The sequence below is a fragment of the Rhinoderma darwinii genome, chromosome 3 (assembly GCF_050947455.1).
Source record: "Rhinoderma darwinii isolate aRhiDar2 chromosome 3, aRhiDar2.hap1, whole genome shotgun sequence".
Lineage (NCBI taxonomy): Eukaryota > Metazoa > Chordata > Amphibia > Anura > Rhinodermatidae > Rhinoderma > Rhinoderma darwinii.
Genome location: NC_134689.1, coordinates 110,998,129 through 111,022,128, shown reverse-complemented (window position 1 = coordinate 111,022,128; position 24,000 = coordinate 110,998,129). Strand labels below are relative to the sequence as shown.

Sequence of the window (24,000 nt, the reverse complement as noted above, 5' to 3'; positions counted from 1 at the left end):
AAAAAGTAAAACTCCATTAATTCAGCATTCAATAATCTAGACTCAGAGAAAGCACATTACAAAATTCCTCAGATTAAAAAATGTAATAAATAGAAGCAGATTTTGTATTCCTGCAGATTTTGTACCCTTACAAGAGAGTTAGGGCCGGTTCAGATCAGTGTTGGCTTCCCGTTGAGGGGTTCCGTTAGAGGTTTACGTTGTGAAACCCCTCAACGGAAAGTGAAACGGAAACCTTAGCTTCCGTTTGCATCACCATTGATATCAATGGTTACGAAAACATTGCTAATGGTTTCTGTTTGGCACCATTCCGGCAGGTTTCAGTTTCTTCAACGGAATCAATAGCGCAGTCGAATTACTTTTTTTAGGTAAAAAATGGACAGAAACGTTTACCGATGTATGGGTATATGCTAAACGTACACACTAATATACGGCGGAGAGCACAAACGCGTGAATGTGAATGGGGCCTTATTTTCTTTAGTCTGCTATGCGGTTTTTTTAACAGACCGCACAGTGACCCATTAAATTTCTCTGGGGCCATACACACATCCTATTCCTTTCAGTTTTTGCGGATCTGTCTTGCCCATCCTTTTCAATAGTCCATTAAAAAAAAAATGGAACACACACGGAAGCCATCCATGTGCGGATCTGTTCTTTGTGGCTGTATTAAAAGGACAAGGATGTGTGTATGAGGCCTAAAGTTGTTCTATACTGCAACAAATGTTAGAGAAACGTCAGGACCTACTGCATAGAAATGTAATGCCAACATAAATTATAAGAGACATCCCCAAATAAATGTGTTCAGTCATTTTAAGTTGAAGATGATCAAGAGAAAGGGTCATTACACATTGTAATACGGTGCTAACAACATTTTCAGACCCAGCCTTAAAGGGAACCTGTCATCAGCAATAGCTGGTGGTAGTGGGTGAAAAATAATTTCTATATAACCAATCATTTTCTCCTTAGTCGGCTCTGTACCTTCAGTATTCAGTTTTTTAGTGTTCCCACAGCATATGCTAATGAGCAGAAAAGAATCATATCTTGGTTTGAAAAAAGTCAAATCTTCTTTCCTCAAGTCTTTCCGAGTTTACTCCGCCTCCTTACTTTTGATTGACAGCTCCTCGCCTTCCCCCAGCACACTCAATCCCGTGCTTGTGCGTTGATGTCCTCTTCTGGTGTGTGTGCGCACAAAGGGACACCGGATTATTACGATAAAAGGCGCTAAATGTTTGCTGACCGTTATTTACAGTCGGAGGAGTTTAGGAGAGAGGATAACTGCAATGAACTTTTGATAGCAGCGGCCAGTGAGGGATAATTAAAGATCAATAGGTGAAATGCTGGTGACCGGTTCCCTTTAAAACCGATGTAAACTAGCTCTGCTTCTCTTACGTTTTCCCAGGATTAATGTCAAACACAAGTCCGAGTGGACTCGGTGATCTCATTCCCAATGAATGCATCTCTAAGTAGTACTTGGCACATTGAAGACAGTGTCTGAATGTTCCTATAAGAAACATGTAAGAACGAAAGTTGGAAATCCTTACTCTTGTTAAGGCAGCACAAGTTTAAGGGAAACTCATCCTATACTTTAGAATTAGATTACCAAAGTTGTTCGTTATATTATAGACCATGTAGGTAACCGATGCCCCATGCACGTGGCATCTACTTTGTACGGTATACTGTAACACTGTGCCTCCTCTCATTCATGACTGGCTCATTTCATTCTTCAGGAGGTTGATGAAGTTCAGTAGAACACAGGCACTTTAGACGAAAGCTCCCCTCCCCCTATCTACACATACTTTCTCTGCCAGAAAGAACCAGGGAGACTTTAAAGAATTTTAGATTTGACTGTGGAAGCGCAGCTTTATTACATACACATATAATGCATGAGAACATGGTGCCCTTTCTGGGCCGTTTTCTCCTTTGAGCTCATCTGCTGTACATGCATCAGGTGGCCACATAGCATTCTGCACAGAATACATTTATATGCCAGGAGAGGTAGGCATGACATTGTTACTCATGCAGTCAGGTGCGTGGCTGTTTGTACAGGAGATGGGCTGTAATGGTATCAAATATTAAAGAGGACCGGTCAAATTTGCTTATTAGGCCATGTTCACACAGGGTGGATGTGCAGGGGGGCACGACGGCAGAAGTCATCTCTGTCTAAGTGTCATATTGTCAAAGCGTCCTGGCATTTAGACAGGGTAAGAGACAGGTAAGCTGCATTACCAAACCAAACAAACGATCACAAATTCTAATGATTAAATTCAATATTTAACCCCTTAATGACCAGCCTATTTTAGACCTTAAAGAGGCTCTGTCACCACATTAAAAGTGGCCTATATTGTACATGATATGATCGGCGCTGTAATGTAGATTACAGCAGTGTTTTTTATTTAGAAAAACTATCATTTTTGACGCCCAGTTGTAAATTGAGAAACTCATTAGCATAAAGTTAATATAGGTCATAACGCCGTAAAAAATGATCGTTTTTCTAAATAAAAAACAACACTGCTGTAATCTACATTACAGCGCCGATCACATCATGTACAAGATGGGGCACTAATGTGGTGACAGAGCTACTTTAATGGCCAAGCTATTTTTTAAGTTTTTCCATCGTCGCATTCCAAGAGCTATAAATTTTTTATTTTTGCGTCGACATAGATGTATAAGGTCTTGTTTTTGCGGGACAAGTTGAATTTTTTAATACAACCATTTTGGGGTACATATTATTTATTGATTAACTTTTATTAACTTTTTTTTGGGGGGGGGGAATAGAAAAAACCCAGAAATGTTGCCAGTCTTTTTTGCATCCTAAATCTACGCCGTTTATCATGTGGTATAAATAACACAATAACTTTATTCAGCAGGTTGATACGATTGCAGCGATACCAAATTTGTATAGTTTTTGTATGTTTTACTACTTTTGGACAGTAAAAACGCTTTTTTTTCAAAATTATTTGTTTTTGTGTCTCCATATTTGAAGAGCCATAACTTTTTTATTGTTCTGCTGATGCAGTTGTATGAGGGCTTTTTTTTTGTGGGAAGACTTGTAGTTTTTATTGGTACCATTTTGGAGTAGATACGACTTTTTGATCACTTTTTATCACATTTTTTTTAAGGCAGGATTCACAGAAAACAGCAATTTTTCCATTGTTTTTTTATTTTTTACGGTGTTCACCGTGCGGGTTAAATAATGTAATAGCTTTATAGTCTGGGTCGTTACGGACGCGGCGATACCAAATATGTGTGACTTTTTTGCTTTATTTTGTTTTTTTAATAGTAAAGTATTTTTTAAGGGGAAAAAGTGGGTTTATTTTTTTTTTATTAACTTTATTAAACTTTTTTACTGGTGCCACTAGGGGACTTTAATATGCGATCATCCGATCGCTTTTATAATACACTGCAATACTTTTGTATTGCAGTGTATTACTGCCTGTCCGTTTAAAACGGCCAGGCATCTGCTCTGGCATGACCTAGCAGGCATACACTACAGGCAGACCTGGAGGCCTTTATTAGGCCCCCGGCTGCCATCGGAGGCACAGACACTCGGCGATCTAAGGGTATGTTCACACGGCAGCGTCCGTAACGGCCGAAATTACGGGGCTGTTTTCAGAAGAAAACAGCCCCGTCATTTCAGCCGTAACGGCATGTGCAGGCGCTTGAACGCCGCGTCCATTACGGACGTAACTGGAGCTGGTTTTCCATGGAGTCCATGGAAAACGGCTCCATTTACGTCTGAAGAAGTGACATGACACTTCTTTGGCGCGGGCATCTATTTACGCGCCGTCTTTTGACAGCGACGCGTAAATATACGCCTCGTGTGAACAGACAAACGTCAGCCCATTGCTTTCAATGGGCAGATGTTTGTCAACACTTTCAAGCCGTATTTTCGGACGCAATTCCAGGCGTAAAACGCCCGAATTACGTCCGTAAATAAGCCGTGTGAACATACCCTTATCGCCGGGTGTCAGTGGGATGAGAGGGAGCTCCCTTTCTCCAAAACAACTCAGATCTGGCGCTCGCTATTGAGCGCCGCATCTGAGGGGTTAAACGGATGAGGTCGATACTTATATCGATCTCACCCATTCGAGCAGGGATGCCCCCAGCCCTCAGCTACCTCTGGCAGCTGGGAGAAGGAACATTTAACGGACTCTACGTTCCACCAACGACCTTAGATTAAAATCCTCCATAATCCGAACCTCCCACTCCAGTCTCCAAGATTTCTCTCGTGCTGCACCCGTCCTCTGGAATGTGCTACCCCAGACAATCAGATTAATTCCCAATATCCACAGTTTTAAATATGCCCTGTAAACACATCTATTTAGACAGGCCTATAATATTCCCTAATCTGACTCCTTTCCATGGCCCTCCTTTTAGATTAGTCATCAGAATAAGATTCCCTCACACTCCTTCTCTTCATGTCCGTCATACACGAATACTGGCTGGTGACCGGCTCATGCAGCTTTATGTGTACCACCCCATGTGTATAAAAATGACCGGACCATTGTACAGAACAAACACTGTTACACTTTGTGTCTCCCTTATTTCCTCATAGATTGTAAGCTCTTGCGAGCAGGGTCCTCACTCCTCTGGTTTGAATTGTAAATTAACTTTGTCACTATGTAATGTCTGATATTGTTTGTTTCATGTTCCCTCTAAATTGTAAAGTGCTGCTTAATATGTTGGCGCTGTATAAAGATTATTATTATTATGCTGTGTAAAAGTACACAGCGTATCCACCCTGGAATTCGCAGGGAATTCCAGCCGAAAAACTGCACCAAATTGTGGTGGTTTTTCAGGCGGAATGTCCACTGTGGAACACAGCGGTAAAAAAAAAAAAAAAACCTTATACTTACCCTGGACCGTAGTCATGGTGACGCAGCACTCTGTGCAATCCAGCCTCCTGAGAGGACGCTGGAGCCCATGTGACTGCTGCCGCCTGTGATTGGCTGCAGCAGTCACACAGGATGACATCATCCCAGGAGGCCGGCCCGGATGGAGAAGTATATAGTATTTATTTTTCCAGAGAATTATTAAAAATGTATACTTTATATTTTGACCCTGGAGCCTGGCACAGGTGGTGCACCAGACAGATCTTCAGGTTCTTGTGAGGTTCTGCATGGTCCTGCACGTGCAAGGGAGCAAAATAGCAATCACTGTCATAGAACAAGGACATCAAAATCTCATTTCGTTTTTTTTGCCAGTTGTTGAAGGGGTGGGGGTTGTTTTAGCAAAGGGAGTGACCAGACACTCTTCTTGTTTGCCTAGGTTCCTTTGCACAGCTGTTGAAATATCAAATTATGTGGGGAGCGAAAAGTATTAGCAGTGTACGCACTGCAGTATGCGAGTACACTCACTAATACACATTTCGGTTCCACGTCGCGCTGATTATGAGATTAACAGATTTTTAAAGGGTTGGCAGAGGACCGGAAGTCTAGTGGCACAGTCTAACTTCATGACAACACGAATCTTCGGCATGTGACCAGTGCCGCTGTACTCTTTGTAATCGCTGTAGCAGTAGTACAGCGATTACATCGAGTATAAGGTTATGTTCACGCGCAGTGACCAAAAACGTCTGAAAATACGGAGCAGTTTTCAGGCGAAAACAGCTCCTGATTTTCAGACGTTTTTGTAGCAACTCGCGTTTTTCGCTGCGTATTTTACAGCTTTTATTGGAGCGGTTTTTCAATAAAGTCAATGAAAAACAGCTCCAAAAACATCCCAAGTGACATTAACTTCTTTTTCGTGGGCGTCTTATTATGTGCCGTATTTTGACAGCGACGAGTAAAATGAAGGCTCTTGGAAACAGAACACCGTAAAACGCATTGAAAGCAATGGGCAAATGTTTGTAGGCCTACTAGTGGCGTTTTTTCAGGCGTAATTCGAGGCGTAAAACGCCCGAATTACGTCTGAAAACACTGCGTGTGAACATATCCTAAGGGTATGTGCACACGATAACTGCATTTACGTCTGAAATTACAGAGCTGTTTTCAGGAGAAAACAGCTTCGTAATTTCAGACGTAATTGCATGCGTTTTGCGAGGCATCAATTACGGCCGTAATTTGGAGCTGTTCTTCATTGGAATCAATGAAAAACGGCTCAAATTACGTCTCAAGAAGTGTCCTGCACTTCTTTTGACGAGCCGTCTTTTTTACGCGTCGTCGTTTGACAGCGACGTGTAAATGACAGGTCGTCGGCACAGTACGTCAGCAAACCCATTCAAATGAATGGGCAGATGTTTGCCGACGTATTGGAGCCGTATTTTCAGGCGTAAATCGAGGCATAATACGCCTCGTTTACGCCTGAAAATAGGTCGTGTGAACCCAGCCTAACTGTTTCCGGATCAAAATCAGCTCCAAAACCCTGTGTGAAAGGAGCCTTACACACACAGTGGAAAAAAATCGACACCAATACAAGGGCATGCTGCAAATTTTAAAATAAATAGAAAGTACTTGAAAGGATTTGGAATCTAAGATTTCAAAGTGCTTTTAAATACTGTGAATATTGTGCTCACACATAGTAATACAAATGAACACATTCTACTAATTATGTGCAAATATTACTGCCAAGAAAAATGGAGGCTGGGATGGAACAGAAACCGTGAACCTTGTTGTGCCAATGCTACTTGCAAACAAATAACAATGTAAGTAGCTCGGTTCTTTAGAGCCATAGGCCTGATTCACACGAACAGGTTAGTTTTGCGCGCGCAAAAAAATGCAGCATTTTTCTTGCGTTGCAGTTCCGTGTGGCTTCCAAGTACGGTACGCGTCTGTTTTTTACGCGCGTAGGTCATCCGTATGTCATGCGTTTTTTACGTCAGCAAAAAAAACTGGAGGTGGGGGTTTTTTCCTCATCATTTTTTTTAGCAACTGGTATGTGAAAAACACGGACAGCACACAGATGTCGCATGTCGCATGTCTGAATAGCCCCATTGAATTTCATAGGTCTCTGTGGTGTCCATGAAAAAAGTGGCCAGCACACGGATGTGAAATACGCTTGTCTGAATAAGGCCTTAGGGCAAGTTCACACGTAGTGAAATACTGCGGTTTTTCCGTAACATATTTAGTTGCGGAAAATCTGCAGCATAATGCAGTAGCAGCAGAGTGGATGAATCTCATCAACACGCTGCGTAAATATTGAGCTGACAAAACACACAGAAATTGACCTGCGGTGCGCTTTTTTTAATCTGCAGCCTGTGAATTGTATTTGTGTAATCGCTGTTTTTTTTTTGCGGCTTTACCCCATGAAATACAATGGGGAAGTAAAACCTGCAACAAATAGCAGATCTTGTGATTTTTTGCGGCAGAAAAGATGCAATACCGCTGCAAAAATCGCAACTCCAAAAAAAAATAATTGGTTTACGTACCCAGAATTCTGTGCTTCTTTGTCCAGGCCGGCGTCCTGGGATGACGTTTCATCCCATGTGACCGCTGCAGCCAATCACAGACTGCAGCAGTCGCATGGGATAAAAAGTAATCCCAGGAGATCGGTCTGCAGGACGTCAGAGGGTAAATATAGGCGTTTTTTATTCTCTTCTGTTTTCCACAACGCGGACATTCTGGCAGAAAAACTGTACCACAATTTGGTGTGGTTTTTAGTCCGGAATTCCCTGCAGCCGCCAGGACAGATATGTAGTGTACCTTTACACAGTGTATCCGCCTTGGGTGAACTTACCCTTAAATAGTAACTACACTTTTGCATCAAACTTTTTATATGTTGATGAGCGTTTCTGCACCTTAGTTTTAGCAACGGTGGGGTTCTTAACACCCCAATCCCCAACGATCCATACTTTTGATGTATCCCTATAACACATCAAGAGTATGATGAAAGTGTAGTTACTCTTCCTCCTCCTGAATCTGCTAGTATGTCAGCATTGACAGGACTATTGGATATATTTAAAGTGTACCTCCACTTTCACTGAAAAACTATTATAGTGCAGGAGTGTGCACAATGATAGCTTTTCTAAATAACTTTTATGGGCAATTCTGCTTCTAGCAGCAGCACCGACTACGTACTCATAACTCTGCAGTTAAGAGACAGAGCGTGCTGGCACCATGGCTCCCGTATGCAGAACGCTATGGATTCTATACGTTTTCTTCTACAGGATTCCAATGTTTGCCATATTAAAATATATATATATATATATATATATAAAAACAAAAAAGGTATACTGACAAAAGGACACTCCATTGAGCTAATGGAGCCCTATGGACGCGTTTAGCATGTGAATGGAGCCTTAGGGTATGTTCACACGCTTAGCAAAAAACTTCTGAAAATACAGAGCTGTTTTCAAGGGAAAACAGCTCCTGATTTTCAGATGTTTTTTTAACAACTCGCGTTTTTTACAGCCATTTTTGGAGCTGTTTTTTCTATAGAGTCAATGAAAAGCGGCTCCAAAAACATCGAGAAGTGTCATGCACTTCTTTTTTGCAGAAGTTTTTTTACGCAGCCGTTTTTCAAAAAGGCAGCGTAAAAAAACAGCTTGTCGGAAACAGAACGCCGTTTTTCCCATTGAAAATCAATGGGCAGATGATTGGAGGCGTTCTGCTTCAGATTTTTCGGCTGCTTACGGCCGGAAAAAAAAACGGCCGAAAATAAGCCGTGTGAACATACCCTTATGGCCAGACGCAGGATTGTGAGGAGTAGGTGGAAACGGCTCATCAGCTTGGAATCATAAAGAAGATTTATTTATACATTTCTCAATATTAAATTGCAATATAAGACAAAATAGGATCAAAAGAAAGAAAAAGATTAAAGGTAAGAATTACGATTTTTTTTTTTATTCTATTTTCTACATTTAGTGGTCCTTTTACATGCAGATCAAGATTATTTTGGATATGTATTCGACCAGCAGAATTCCAAGATTAAAATCATTTACTCGCATGGACTGATCTGCAAACTTTTTAGAAAAGGTCTTCTCTTCCTTTTGCCTTTGTTTCTGAGGTTTTATCAAAAATTGTAATGTGTATGCCTGCTACTACCCTAGACTGTGCAAAGCAACAAAATACATACTAATAAAGAAATAGAATTGTATATATATTATATAAAATAATAATAGTCCATCCTTTGGATTATTTTACATTTAGCAGAGAAGGATATTCTCTAGTTCGTATGATTTTGCCGAGACCTTGTGAGGCCCTGGAACCCTGTTCATGTAAATACTTGACGTCATTGACATAAAGCATCACTGCAGATTTCTCACCGCCTTGATTTGTGTGACCGGCGAGTGAGCAGAATGAGCTGTAGCTGCTACTAGCGGATGTCAGTCAATGTGGCAAAGTTGAACAACTGTTGTAAGATGCATAAAATCGTGAAGCTTCTTTTGAGAAGAATCGCAGATACAAATTCTATGAGAAAATGTACTGCAGCGAGCCTGGCCTTACACATCACTTGAGGTTTTGCCTCCCCCATCCAGTAGTTTAAATAACTGGTAGTTGCAGCAGTGCTACCCCCCCCCCCCCCCCCCCCACACACACACTAAAAACTATACTAATCATACATGCACAGGTACTGTAAAGATATATGGTGGACCATCAAGGTCCTTTCACACAGGCGTTAAACGAGCACCAAACAACAATACAGAATGTCAATCGCGCTCTTTACATCCATTTACATGGAGCAACGATCGCAAGTATGGGGATGACCGATGGTTAATACGGTCAATCGTCCCCATACATTTTTCATAGGGAGATGTGCAGCCGACAAGCGGCCATCAAAAGATGCGATCAGCTGACTAATGAGCGTTTGCTCGTTCAACGGCTGATCGCTGATCTGTCTACACAGGGCAATTATCAGGATGGAGCGTTCGTAGAAGCGTTCGTTCACCCGATCATTGTCTCGTGTAAGAGGGCCTTTTAGTCTTTGGCTATATGCAGACTTTGTGCATTGCACGGAACTGCTACTGTCACTCGATAGTTAAAATTGAAGTGTCGCATTACAAAAAGTCTCAATGTAGCCCCAAGTCTATGGGTGAATTTTTTTGCCTTTTTTGTCCCAATGAGGGACAGGGGAGTTTATCTACCAAAAAAACTAAAAAAAAAAAATGCATGTAAAAACAAAAAGGCTTCAAAACCAGTGTCAGCCTAGCCATAGAATCATTTACACAGGTGTACCCAATTGATGAGTGAGAGCTACTCTTCTTTAGGGCGCATACAGCAAGGGCTGTATATTTAGAGCTAAGGACCAGATCCAAACATGTCATTGGCTCTAAATGTGTATGGCTCATGAATGGGGCCATATTATGGCCAACAATGGACTAACATCAATGCATCTTGGGGCAACATTGGTAAATATACAGCCTCTGATCGGAGCATGCCAAAAGGTTTTTCACTCAGCCTCCTCATAAAAATAATCCCCCATGTACCGTCATATTTTTCCTTATGGTAAGAATATCTGCAAGACTCATGGCAGACATATTCTGATCTGAAATATGGATACGTGCAGACGACCGATGTTCTGACTTTCCTACAGGGGTATCAGCAGGGCCGGCCTTAGGATAGATTGCTCCCCGTGCAAAATGATCTTTCGGCGCCCCACCCCCATCATTAAAAAAAAAAAAGCCCCATAAAAAAATATAATGCCCCTTTAGTGCCCCCATACAGTATAATAATAATATAATGTATTACAACCCCTTCAAAGAAACAGTATTTTGTCCTCTAATTGTGCCCACAGTATTATGCCCCCTGTAGTATAGTGCCCCCTGTAGATTTTGCCAAACAGCCTCCCTGTAGACCGTGCCATAATCCCCCCACCTCCTCCTTGTAGATCGTGCCATACAGCACCCCACCCCCACCTCCCCATGGTAGACAGTGCCCCCAAACAAAAACAAAAACAAAAATTGTACTCACCTAGGCCCCGTTCCCACGACGAACAGAGTTTCCCAACCTTTTCGGACTGGAGGCAGCACTGGAAAAATAACATTTCCTCAGGGCACCCCTACCAAACATTGTTTCCAGAAAGACAGAAAACAGCTAAAAACAAGCACCACAGGCAGCGCCACACACCCCCCTGGTAGGCAGCGCCACACAGCCCACTTGTAGATTGCGGATTCCGCTCCTGGAGCTCTCCTTAATGTCTCTGTCCATATATGGACAGTGACATCAGGGGAAACTCTTGAAGCGGAATCCCCATACACAGCGTTACCGACGCTGTGACTAGGAATTCCACTCCAGGAGAAGCTCCTGTCATCTGTGTCGTCATTGGTTTCTCGTAGAGTGGAATCCCCCTTAAATGCTGTGGACGGGGGATTTCCCCTGATGTCACTGTCCATATATCGACAGAGACATCAAGGAGCGCAATCCCCGGCCACACGGGGATTCCGCTTCTTCAGGGAGCTACAGCGGCGCTAGTAGATAGCAGAGCAGGGAGATACTACCCTGCTCTGCTATAGTGCCATTGCTGCGGCTGTAGCAGCCGCAGCGTCTGCTAGCGGCGTCACCGCCCTCATGCCCGGTGACACTGCTAGCAGCCGCTATGACTTATACAGCGGTAGCGACGGCCACTGAGTGAAGAAGCACCCAGGCAGAAAGGCGTCTGCTGAGTCGCCGGGCCCGGGCGCTTCTGAAACAAGCAGGGGAAGGGAGCCAGCGCAGCACCCCCTTCCCCCTGCTGGAGTGATGCGCCCTGTGCGAAGGCACAGGTCGCACACCCCTAAGGACGGACATGGGTGTGAGACCTGTGCTATTGCACAGGGTGCACCACTCCAGCATGTGGAAGGGGGCGCTGTGCTGGCTCCCTTCCCCTGCTTGTTTCAGAAGCGCTTTTTCACTCCGTGGCGTTGCTACCGGTGTGGCAGCCATAGAGGCTGATAGCGGCGACACCGGGCATAAGGGCGCCCGTCGGGAGCTACAGTGGTAGCGACGCCACTATAGCAGAGCAGGGAGGTATCTTCCTGCTCTGCTATCTACTAGCACCACTGTAGCTCCCTGAAGAAGCGGAATCCCCCTGTTGCTGGGGATTCAGCTCCTGGACGGCGCGCTTGATATGGATATATAGGGCCAGTGACATCAAGGGCAACTCCTGAAGCGGAATCCCCGTCCACAGCGTTGCCGACGCTTTGACCAGGGGATTCCACTCCAGGAGAAGCCAGTGATGTCACTGTCCATAAATGAACACAGACGACAGGGGCTTCTCATGGAGTAAAATCCCAGGTCACAGCGTCGGTGACGCTGTGGACAGGGATTCTGCTTCAGGAGTTGCCCCTGATGTCACTGTCCATACATGGACAGAGACATCAAGCGGAGCGCTCCAGGAGCGGAATCCCCAGCAACAGGCGGATTCCGCTCCTTCAGGGAGCTCAGTGGCGTTATCTACAGGAGGGGGGTGCTATCTACAAGGGGGCTGTGTGGCCCTACCTACAAGGGGGCTTTGTGGCCCTACCTACAAGGGGGCTGTGTGGCCCTACCTACAGGGGGAATCTGAGTGGGGGGCTGATCGTCATTTTACTGTGATAGTCTTCAAGTACTTTACAACTCTGACCTCCAATTGAAATTAATAGAAGGCGGAAAATACCTGCAGAGCCCGTTTGGAGTGTTTTTTGCCTGCGTCTTTTGCATTAGCTTCAATGGCTTAAGAAAAACGAAGAAAAAAATAAACCGTCAAATAACGCTGTAAATTCAAAATCTGCCTCAAAATTCCTGAAGGAATTTTGAGGCAGATTTTTTTCTGCCTTTCAAAAAAACACAGTGTGAACATATCCTATGAGTGTAGTGCTTGTTTTTAGCCGTTTTCTGTCTTTCTTGAAACTATTTTTGGTAGGGTTGCCCTGAGGAAATTTTATTTTTCCAGTGCTGCCTCGAGTCCGAAAACGTTGGGAAACTCTGTACTAGGCTACAGGATCACGCCGGCCTACGCAAGGATCTCGTCCTGGTGCAGCACAGTTCGTCGTGGGAACAGGGCCTAGGTGAGTACAATATTTTTTGGAGGGGGGGGGCACTGTCTACAAGGGGGTGGTGGGGGGAGGGATGTAGGGGAGGTGGGGAAATATGGCATGATCCACAAGGAGGAGGTGGGGGATTATGGCACTGTCTACAGGGAGGCTGTGTGGCACAATCTGCAGGGAGGCACTATCTACAAAGGGGGTCTGTGTGTGGCAGCCAGGGGAGGGGGGCATTATACTGTGTGGGGGCCACTAAGTGGACCTTATACTGTGTAGGGGTACTACAGGGGGCATAATACTGTGTCGGCACAATTAGAGGACAAAATACTGAAGGAATTATAATATATTTTGAAACTGTATAGGGGGGGGGGGCACTAAAGGGACATTATACTGTGTGGGGCACTATATAGGGCATTTTTTTATGATGTGGGTGGGCTCCGAAAGATCATTTCGCACGGGGCGCCATCTCCTATGGCCGATCCTGCTTTCCTATTAGGTGTTTGGTAGACTACTTAGATCGTCTACATTTGATTGTGATGATACTTGGTTCTACTTATCTTGCTTTTGAAGTCTATTCCAAATATACTAGGTTAGCAATAAATTCAGTATTGGCTTCGATATTAAGTTTCACCACACAATAAATAGTGATTTTAATTGCAGTTTACAAAGCTAGTCTATAAGTAAGCGTGCATAGAACCAGATGCCATTTAAAACGATGCCAATAAAGCCCCATTCGGACGTGGCAGAATAGTTGGGAATTTTTGGGGCGGAATCTATGGTAAATTCAAATATAATACACGTGGTTTTCAGAGCATGCTGCAGATTTTGTTGAACAAAGTCCTAATGGGACACCCAAGACGTTTCGGTCTGTCGGATTCCTTACAAAACACGCACAAAAAGAACCAAAACGTAATAAATAGCAGTAGTGACTTGCTACACAGCATGATGAATTATGGAGATATTCTGCCACAGAAGCATTGATTTTAGTGAATAATATCTGCCACATACATCACCCAACAAAGCATAATACAGTAGGACACGTAATAAGGTGTCGCAGGGGACTCCGTGCGCCGCCATACAGCCTTCTGTACGTGGTTGTGCCATGTGCATGAGGCCCTGCAGTGTTTAACACCAAGGAAAATGTTTAATTCCCATCTGCCTTAACAGAATCACTACAAAGCGGTAGAGATACCACTGGGATCTCGGAGCGCTACCCTTTTACCTTTTGAACCAATGTGAAAAGTCAGTTTGAATTATAGTCCCGTTTGCTTCTCTATAAATCAAGCTGGGATGTCACAAGCCTATCTCCAGAATTACCATCTGTGTAACATAAACTGCCTGCATCATCTATTTTCAGGCCAAGAACTATTATCTCTGCTAATAATTACAGCCAGAGAATTTAGAAAAAGTTTTCAAAGCAGAAATCATCATAGACTGAGGCGTACCCTCCAACCAAGTTCCATTTCCACATTACTAGGTCTAATTAAAATGTCATTCTTGAAGAAACAAAACGTGATAACCAACAAAAACAAAGGCTGGGATATCAAGGCGACGTTCAAGTACTGTAAAGAAAGAGATCCGACTCTTCCACATGATTAGGACAGGCTTTCAGCACTTTGGATTTATACAACCATTCACTGACAGAAAGAAGAGATCTTAAAAATGGTAAGGCACTAAAACACAAAGTATTAGAAAGCGATGTAACTGATCATTATGGAATGAAGCAGAATAAGGCCGAATTCAGGCGGCCGTAGTATACAGCCGTTTGATGGCCGTTAAAACAACGGCCGTCGCATGGACATATGCATTTCAATGGGGCCGTACACGCGGCCGTTGTTTCAACGGACCTTGTGAAGGGTCCGTTGAAAAATAGAACACGTCCTATTTTCTTCTGTTTTCATGGATCCCGCAATAGACTCAAGTCTACGAGGGGTCTGTGAAAACTGGTCCCGCATGAGTGCAGCTCGGATGTGAAAAATTGCCGTTTTTCACATCCGAGTTTGCACTCGTTCGTGTGAATCTGGCCTTAGTAACATATCAAATTATAAAGAGCATCTGTGATTTGACAGTGCCCATTATTTCGGGTGATCTAACAAATGCTCAGCTATAGGGGAAGCGGTAAATGCACAAGCACCCAATAAACAGCCCCCCAAATCTGGAGGAGGATTCACAGAACCACAAGTAAATGGGCCGCATGATTCCTAGTCGTTGAGGGGGCTCATGTGAGTGCTCCATTAATCTGCTCAGATTCCATGAGAAATAAAGAAAGAGTCTGGGTTGAATGGAGAGAAAATGGAAAGTGAATTAATCCAGTCAGAGAAGACGTCACCTGTGAGAATCACTGCATTTATTTGTACTGTATTCACAGCATGATATTACTCTGCAGAGCGCAACTGTATGGTGATTTTATTGGTCCTTGTGGTAGATAAATCTGGCCATGGCGTGAAGGTATTATTTAGCCCTTGTATAGTGGTATCACTTGGTGAGTGCATGACTGTATTATTGAAAAGGTAGACGATCATATATACATAAGTGTTTATGATAGAGCAAATTATCGGGGGCAGGGCTGATGCATTTACAGATACAGGTACCACAATTTTCATTAAAAAGTCATTTTTAGGGACAGTGTACTGTTTAGACAGTTTATCTAAGTCTATCACATGTTTTAAAAATTTATCTTACTGCTATATTGTATTCAATACTTTTCTTTGTGGGGGCATATGCCTTTGGACTTTGCCCCTGATCTTCCAGCACCCAGAAGTGAAGAGAACCTAGAAGACCACTGAGAGTGTTATATTCTGGTCTGGTCTCAGGTCTAAAAAAAAAAAAGTTTAGTTAGGCCTGATAATGAAAGTCTTAACTTTTACATGGAGCTGGTAAATGTTTTGCTTGAGGGGGGGCTTCAAAAGTTTGTTATGGAGCAGAGTATTTTCTAGTTACACCCGTAACCCACTTGCATGTGGCACTGGGAATCTTTGTACCCGCTGACTCTGAAGGCAGGCACGGTTTACTGTAGACTGACCTCTATGAAGGAACCCTTCACATGAGCTCCCCGATTCCTTTTGGCGTAATAAAGTTATCAGATCTACTTGTAGAGATGAATTCTGATGACATATTAACAATCCACAATCATGACAGTCCTGGATCATGGATTACACGGTCGTCTACCTATTCCCAGAGCGTCATTGCAGACTGTACATATGTGAGAATGAGATCAGAAAATCCTTTAGAACTATTTTTACGGTCTACTGTTGCCAGATGCTAAACATTGCTGCTCCACTATTGAACATTGTGGAATAAGCTTTAAAGGGAATATGTCAGTAGTTTTGAGCCCCCAAAACTGCAGACATCTCCATATAGTGGAGGGGCAGTGTAACGATACCGGTTGTGTTGGTCAAGTAAGTTGCTTGATAGAGTAAATCGACGTTTACTGCCACCGATGCCGCGAACACAATTGCCACGGAGAAGGCCCCTTGATGTTCAAGTGTTCCATGCTCTCCTCACCAGCCCCTCCTCTCTGCTGAGTGACCGTTCTAGCGGTTTCCTGTTTGGATGCGAGAGCCGTCACTCAGAACAAAGGGTGGCACAAGCGATCTCGGTGCAGGGGGCATTAAACGTAGATTTCGCGGTCATGCAACTTGCATGACTGACACAACGTATATCAGTACACTGCCGCCCTCCTTCTCTATATGGCCCCGTTAGCAGTTTTCAGCCATCAAATCTGCTAACAATTTCCCTTTAATGAGAGAGTTTGGATAGAACTATAAATCCTACTAGTACATTCATGTATATTTACACACAATGGATAATAAGCAAAATGTGGCAGAATACTGGTAAAAAAAAAAAATTGTGCCCAAAGAAGTGGAGCCGTGTGCCAAATTTATTATGTGTTTTAGGCTCCCCTTCACCCAGAATGTTTCTGGCGTTTTAAACTGCATCAAAAGAGGCTTCAAAAAAACCACTAGCGTTATTAAAATGTAACATGCGTTTTAAGGCGATGTTCACACAGAGTTTTTTTACTAGTTTTTTTACGCGGCAACTGCGCCAAAAAACGTGTCAAAAACCGCCCGAAAATGCCTCCCATTGATGCCCTATCTTCGGGCGTTTACGCCTCTGACCTCCCATTGACTTCAATGGGAGGCAGAGAAAGCGTATTTCGTGGCGCTTTATGCCAGCGGCGCTCAATGGCCGCGGGCATGAAAAACGTCGCGAAAATCGGCGTGCAGGGAGAAGAAAATCTGCCTCAAACTTCCAAACGGAATTTTGAGGCAGAAATTCCACCTGCAAAAAACTCTGTGTGAACATAGCCTTATAGAGTTTTTTGATTTAGTGTCATTTTGTACATGCGTTTTCATAACTGAATGCTGCGTTTTGATAAAAACACCACGGACCAAAATTTGCCTCAAAAACACCATAAACAAAAACGCAGTTGTGTGTAGTGCATTTAATATTTTACTATAAAACTTTAATGTTACATCTGGCCGCACAAAAAAATAAAAATAAATAAATAAAAATAAAAAAAAGATAAAAAAAAGCCACGTTCCTTGACAGTGTTGAAGTGTGTCTAAAGCAGTTGTGACTAAGAGGAGTCATAAAATGTGCCAAAACTATTAAGAACATTCGCCACAATACAGCCATGAGGTGGCGCCTGAAAGGGTAAACTAACATGTCTAGCATATTGCGTCCAATTGATTATTCTGCATCTATCATTTGGAACAACTTGCGCCATTTTCATCATCTCATAACATTATGCATTTTACGACCATATTGCTGAATCTCCCTCAGTATGAAATAGTATCACGGATCATATGTCACAGCTGTATATGGAAGGTTCTGGTAACATGTTTGAGGCTCGCCGGACAGGGTGGATTTAGCCAGGTTTTTTTTCTCTCAGAGTTGAGCAGGCCAGAGATGTCTGGCAGCCGCTTATCTCCCCTCCTCCATTGAAATAACAAGCACATTCCTTGGAAGAGTCACAGCCGATATAGCTCCGGGCAAAACGAGGAACGCCGACAGATATCTTATACCCATAGAATAATATTTCCTCTTCCTTAAACCACATCATCAAGTTCTTCTAATAGTGAAGGTAGCCATACACATTATATAATAGCCGGCCTAAAGACGTTTCAGCCATCAGCATTCACAGCCCTACTTTTATCTTTCTTATTTATATACAGCAACAAGTGGGGTCTGGACTAGTTTGCCCCAAATAAATTTGCTCCTGATCCGACATTCCAGCACTGGAGTCGTCCTAAAGTGACGCATTTTTCTACAATCAGAAAAAGTTTCCAAAGGAAAAAGGGCTATATTCACACAGGGCGTATACGCTTCGTAAGGGTATGCTCACACGGCCTATTTTCAGACGTAATTCGGGCATTTTATGCCTCTAATTACGCCTGAAATAAAGGGCTCCATTACGCCTACAAACATCTGCCCATTGCTTTCAATGGGTTTTACGATGTTCTGTTCCCACGAATCGCTGTCTCAAAAGACGGCGCGTAAAAAGACGCCCGCGTCAAACAAGCGCATGTCACTCTTGGGATGTTTTTGGAGCTGTTTTTCATTGACTCCATTGAAAAACAGCTCCAATAACGTCCGTAAAATACGTGAGTAGTTACAAAAACGTCTGAAATTCAGGAGCTGTTTTCAGGCGAAAACAGCTCCGTAATTTCAGACGTATTTTGCTACTGCGTGTGAAGATACCCTAAAAGTACACAGCAGATCCGCCCTGGCGGCCACGGGGAATTCCGGACGAAAAACCGCACCAAATTGTGGTGCAGTTTTTCAACCAGAACATCCGCAGCGGAAAATAGCACGTTATAAAAAAAGCAAAAAAAGATACTTACCTGTAGCCATGGTGATGCATCCCTCTGACATCCTGTACCCCGGTCTCCTGGGATGACGTTTCATCCCACGTGACCGCTGCAGGACCCAGGAGGCCAGCCTGGGCAAAGAAGCACAGAATTCTGGGTTATTTTTCTCCGAGTTGCCATTTTTGCGGCGGAATCGCAGCTTTTCCGCCACAAAAAAACGGAACATCTGAATTCAATGGGGAAAACCCGCAAAATAAAAAAAGCAGCGATTACACAAATACACTTGACGCGCTGCGGATTAAAAAAACAAAAAACCGCACCCCAGGTCCATTTCTCAACGTTTTGTCCGCTTCTCATTTACGCAGCGTGTGAATGAGATTGGTTCACATCTCATTCACTCTGCTGCTACTGTATTATGCTGCGGTTTTTCCGCAACGGATAATCTGCAGTATTTACACTATGTGTGAACCAGGCTTTAGGGTATATTTAGACATGGTGGGATTTTTTCCACTGCGCATTTTCCATGGATTTCACCCTAGGCATTTAAAAGGTAAAGATCCATGGCGTAAACCGGTGACTTTTCCACAACATAATGAGGACACTGCAGATTTGAATATTAACAGTACTCAATTTTTAGGTTAAATGTAAAAACCTCATCCACATTTATTGCGCTGTAAATTTCCATGTATCTGCGGTGTTGAATTCCGCCATGACTGAACATACCCTAAAAGAATCATCAATATAGATTATTTAAAAGGTATTGTATATATGGAATTAATAATAAGGATCTTCTTTTTTTCCAGAACTGCCGCATATTTGCCTTGCGCTTTATGGTCACGCGGCTTGTACAGGTGAAGGATATGGTTCAATGGTTAGTTGGCGAAGTGGTGGGTAAAGCATTCTAGAATCCTATATTCTAGCCAAGATCTGTTTTGCCTACAGTCATGCCAAGTATCTGGCCGAAAACATTTTGCTATTTCTACTGTGAAAGTGACAGCGCTTCTTGCTGCTGTTTTCTGGGGAACCCCTGACCAGATTTCAAGGAAACCGGCTTGGTACACAGCGCCATAGATGCCCAACTCACTTGTGATTGATCTGATCAGACATTATCGATCAGACGTAAGGGTATGTTCACACGAGGGCGTCCGTTACGGCTGAAATTACTGGGATGTTTCAGCCTGAAAACATCCCCGTAATTTCAGCCGTAACGGCATATGCAGGCGCTTGAACGCCGCGTCCATTACGGCCGTAATTAGCGCTGCTATTCATTGGAGTCAATGAATAACGGCTCCAATTATGGCCAAAGAAGTGACAGGTCACTTCTTTGACGCGGGCGTCTATTTACGCGCCGTCATTTGACAGCGGCGCGTAAATATACGCCTCGTGTGAACAGACAAACGTCTGCCCATTGCTTTCAATGGGCAGATGTTTGTCAGCGCCATTGAGGCGCTATTTTCAGACGTAATTCGGGGCAAAAACGCCCGAATTACGTCCGTAAATAGGCCGTGTGAACATACCCTAACAGGAACATAACATTCAGAACACATTAATATAGTGTGACATCCAAAGCACTTACAGATGTAGCAGAGCTGAACGACATAATGTAACATTTAATCTATAATGACAATTTGAGGCAATAGAGGAGGATTAGTCAGAGTGATTGCCCCTCCATAGAACCTGCAATCCAATGGAAAACCGTAGAGAAGCCATTACTTTATAATGATGGGGCACCCTTGCCAATACAAACCAGTATGCCAGGACTGTGCGGCATGTTCCCTAATATGTCGACCGTCTGTTGGAGAATACAACGATAAGTTATACCTGTCCAGGAAAGTGGCCGATAACTTCCAATAAACGAATTTATAGACATGGAAGTCCTCACTCCACTTTTTGACAACTGTCACTTATGTCTCTTTAAAGAGGGGGGAGGGTTAATAATACATAAAGTTCAGTATGAAGACCATTCCAGAGATTACAGCAGAAATCTAACGTACTTGCACTAATAAATCACACCCTATGACATACTCAGCTCTACTACACCGGCATGTTATGGACCTATTCAATCAGACCAATGTAAACAGACACTGTATGGTACAAGTCAGCTAAGTGAATGTAGCGACGTTAGAAACGACTATTACATTCCCATGGAGTGAAACCTGTGAGGATCTCAACCAGGACATGGAGGCGGTGGTGTACATGAGAACTTTCTGACATGTTCCAGTACTGTGAACCCAGCCCAGTGTCCCATCATGTCACATACTTACCGCAGGGAGTGACGCAGCATACACAGGTCCCGGTGTAACTGGCAGCTCTGTGCGCACAGCGTATACTATCTATGGCAGGCTGTGTGCAGGGGAATACCACCTTCTCTGGCGGCCCGACCCCGGGTCACGTGTTATCCGGCCCCGCCTCCCTTAGTGCGGGTCGTGCAGGGGCTCACGCCGCCGCTGGAGTAGTGTACATACGTGTCGCTGCTATGTGTGCAGATGTGCGCTGAGGGAGGGGGTGAGTCTGTGTAGTTCTGCCAGCATGGAAGTTTATACTCTCCCACCCTCCTCCATATACCTCCCATGTTATACACAGAGCATCACTGGCAGCTGAGCGGGCACTTGGCCAGTTTACATTCACCTTGAACTTCTGCATTTGTGATATTATACATAGAGATTCCGAACATGAGGGCTTGTCCGCAATTCCGTTGAAAAAAAAAAGCAGACTCTCCACTGAGGTAAAAACGCACAATTTCCTGCGTTTTTGACAGCGGAAAATGGTGCGGATTTTGCTGCGTTCTCCACAATTGGGAGATGGAGACATTTCCTCTGAAAAACGCAGCAATTCTGTCCACTTTTTGCAGCAGGAATTGACATGCTGCAGTCCGAAAAATAAGCACCGCAGGTCAATTTCTGGACGGAATATTTACGCAGCGTGTGGATAAGATTTGTTAAATCTCATCCACTTTGCTGCTACTGTATTCTGCTGCGTTTTTTCTGGATGCAGCAATTACGCTACGTGCGCCCTAAATGTTGCCTCATGTAAATAGAGGCGATTATCATTACCCAACATAATGATCATCAGAGTCTGAAGAATCTGTGCAATGAGCGTATTCACACAAGCAGCTTTTGTGACTTCTTTTGCCATGATTATCGCTGCAAAAAACGCCAATAAATCTGACTCATATGAATACACATTCAGGCCACATTCACACGACAGTGAAAAACGGCTCGCATAGAAGTCAATAGATAATTTTTTCCCGTTCGTTTTTTAGGAATCAATCCTTGTAACAGCCAGTGAAAACTGATCCTGGCCGAGGATTCCCCGCACACCGCGCTAATTTGAGCGCTGAGCCCGGGGAAGCCCTTGACATTACTGTCCATATATGGACAGTGATGTCGGGCTTTCAACTGTGGAGTCTCCGGCCACAGCATCACAAGATCTCTGGCTGGGGATCCTGTCTCCCTCTGACCCCACCCCCTGTAAATAGCACCACCCTGTAGATAGCGCCCCCCCCCCCCCCATAGATGGCACTCCCTCCCCCAGATAGCGCCGCTGTAGCTCCTTGTAGGAGCGGAATCCCTGGTCGACGCTCTGGCCAGGGGAGTTCGCTACTGGTGAAGCCCCTGGCATCACTGTCCATATATGGACAGAGACATCAGGGGCTCCCTCTAGGAGTGAAATCCCCGGCCAGAGGGATTCCGGTCCTACAGGGAGCTATGGTGCCACTATCTACAGGGGAGAGGTGCCATTTACGGCAGGGGGGGTGCTATCTACGGGGGCGCCGCTATCTACAGGGTATGCTATCTACATGTGGGGGTGCTATCTACATGGGGGTGCTATCTACAGGGAGAGGTGTCATTTACGAGGGGTTTGATTTCTACAAAGGGGCGGAGCTATCTACAGTGGGGGTTGGTGCTATCTACAGTGTGGGGGGGTGCTATCTACAGGGGGTTCTATCTGCAGGGGCACTGTGTCACTATATGGGGGTGTGACACTACAGGGGACACTGTTGTGCTATCTACGTGGGCACTATGAGGGCACTAGCATTTTATATGTGGGCGCTATGTCACTATCTACAGTGGGCACTGTGTGGCACTATCTACAGGGTCATTGCAGCACTATCTACATGGGAACTGTGGTGTTTTCAGGGGGTTTGGATAATAAAACCATTTAAATCAACTAATTAAATCTATCAGTTTTTTTAACGACCATGAAAAACGGACAGACGGACTGGAAATGGATGAAAATTTGGAGACACACAGATGCAAAATGGCAGTTGATCAGTTTTTATGGCCATTTTTTTTCATGGTCGTGTGAATGTAGCCGAAGGCCCTATTCACACGACAGGCATTCTCGGCCGTGTGACAGCCGTTCTTTGAACGGCCATCACACGGCCGCAGTAGGAACAATAGACCCCAAATGGGGCTATTCACACGGCCGATTTTTTGACTGCCCAGTAAACCGGGCTGTCAAAAAATGGAACATGTCCTATTTTGGGCTGTTCACCCGGCCGCACGGCTCCCATAGAAGTCTATGGGGCCGTGTAAAGCACGGCTGTCACTCGGATATGATCCGAGTGACTGCCGTGCATTCTGATGCTCGCTCGCTCTCTTCTCCTCCTCGCAGTGCGAAGTGCATGTGAGGAGGAGGGTATTTTGTTGCTCCATGTAGGAGCTGAATCCCTAATCCCCAGACACAGCTTCGGCCGAAGCTGTGGCCGGTGATTCCACTGCAGGAGAAGTCCCTGACTTCACTGCTTATATATGGACAGTGACGTCAGGGACTTCTGAAGCGGAATCCCCAGTGCTGTGGCTGGTGATTCCGCTCCAGGACATATATGGACAGTGAAGTCAGGGACTTCTTCTGGAGCTGTCCCCTACAGGAAGGTAGGGGGTTGCCATCTATGGGGGAGGGTTCTATATATGGGGGGTGGCTATGTACAAGGGTGCTGTGTAGCACTACCTACAGGGGGACTGTGTGGCATTACCTACAGGGGGCTATGTGGCACTATCTATAGTGGGCTTTGTGGCACTAGCTACAGGGGGGCTGAGTGGCACTACCTACATGGGGGCTGTGTGGCATTACCTACAGAGGGGCTGTGTGGCACTACCTACAGGGGGCTGTGTGGCATTACCTACAGCGGGGCTGTGTAGCATTGCCTACAGGGGGGCTGGGGCAGTATCTACAAAGGGTAGTGTGTAACATGATCTACAAAGGGCAGAAAATGTACAAATGAAATTCATCCATTTTTAAAACGGACAGGGAAAAGAACTGATGCAAAACCGATCAAAATTGTCAGTTAAAAACGGAAACACGGCCCGG

The 24,000-nt window shown here is 44.3% G+C and overlaps 1 protein-coding gene across 3 annotated transcripts in view; it reads right to left on the bottom strand.

Moving 5' to 3' along the window:
* Window positions 1–21,177, bottom strand: part of P4HA2 (prolyl 4-hydroxylase subunit alpha 2) — a 98,441-nt gene extending 77,264 nt beyond the window's left edge. The window contains exon 1 of one of the 3 annotated variants that reach the window (XM_075856558.1): window positions 20,952–21,177. The gene's annotated coding sequence lies outside the window, so the exon portion shown is untranslated. The remainder of the gene's footprint in view (window positions 1–20,951) is intronic. The other 2 variants (XM_075856557.1, XM_075856556.1) reach the window with 2 other exon arrangements.
* Window positions 21,178–24,000: the final 2,823 nt, after the last annotated feature.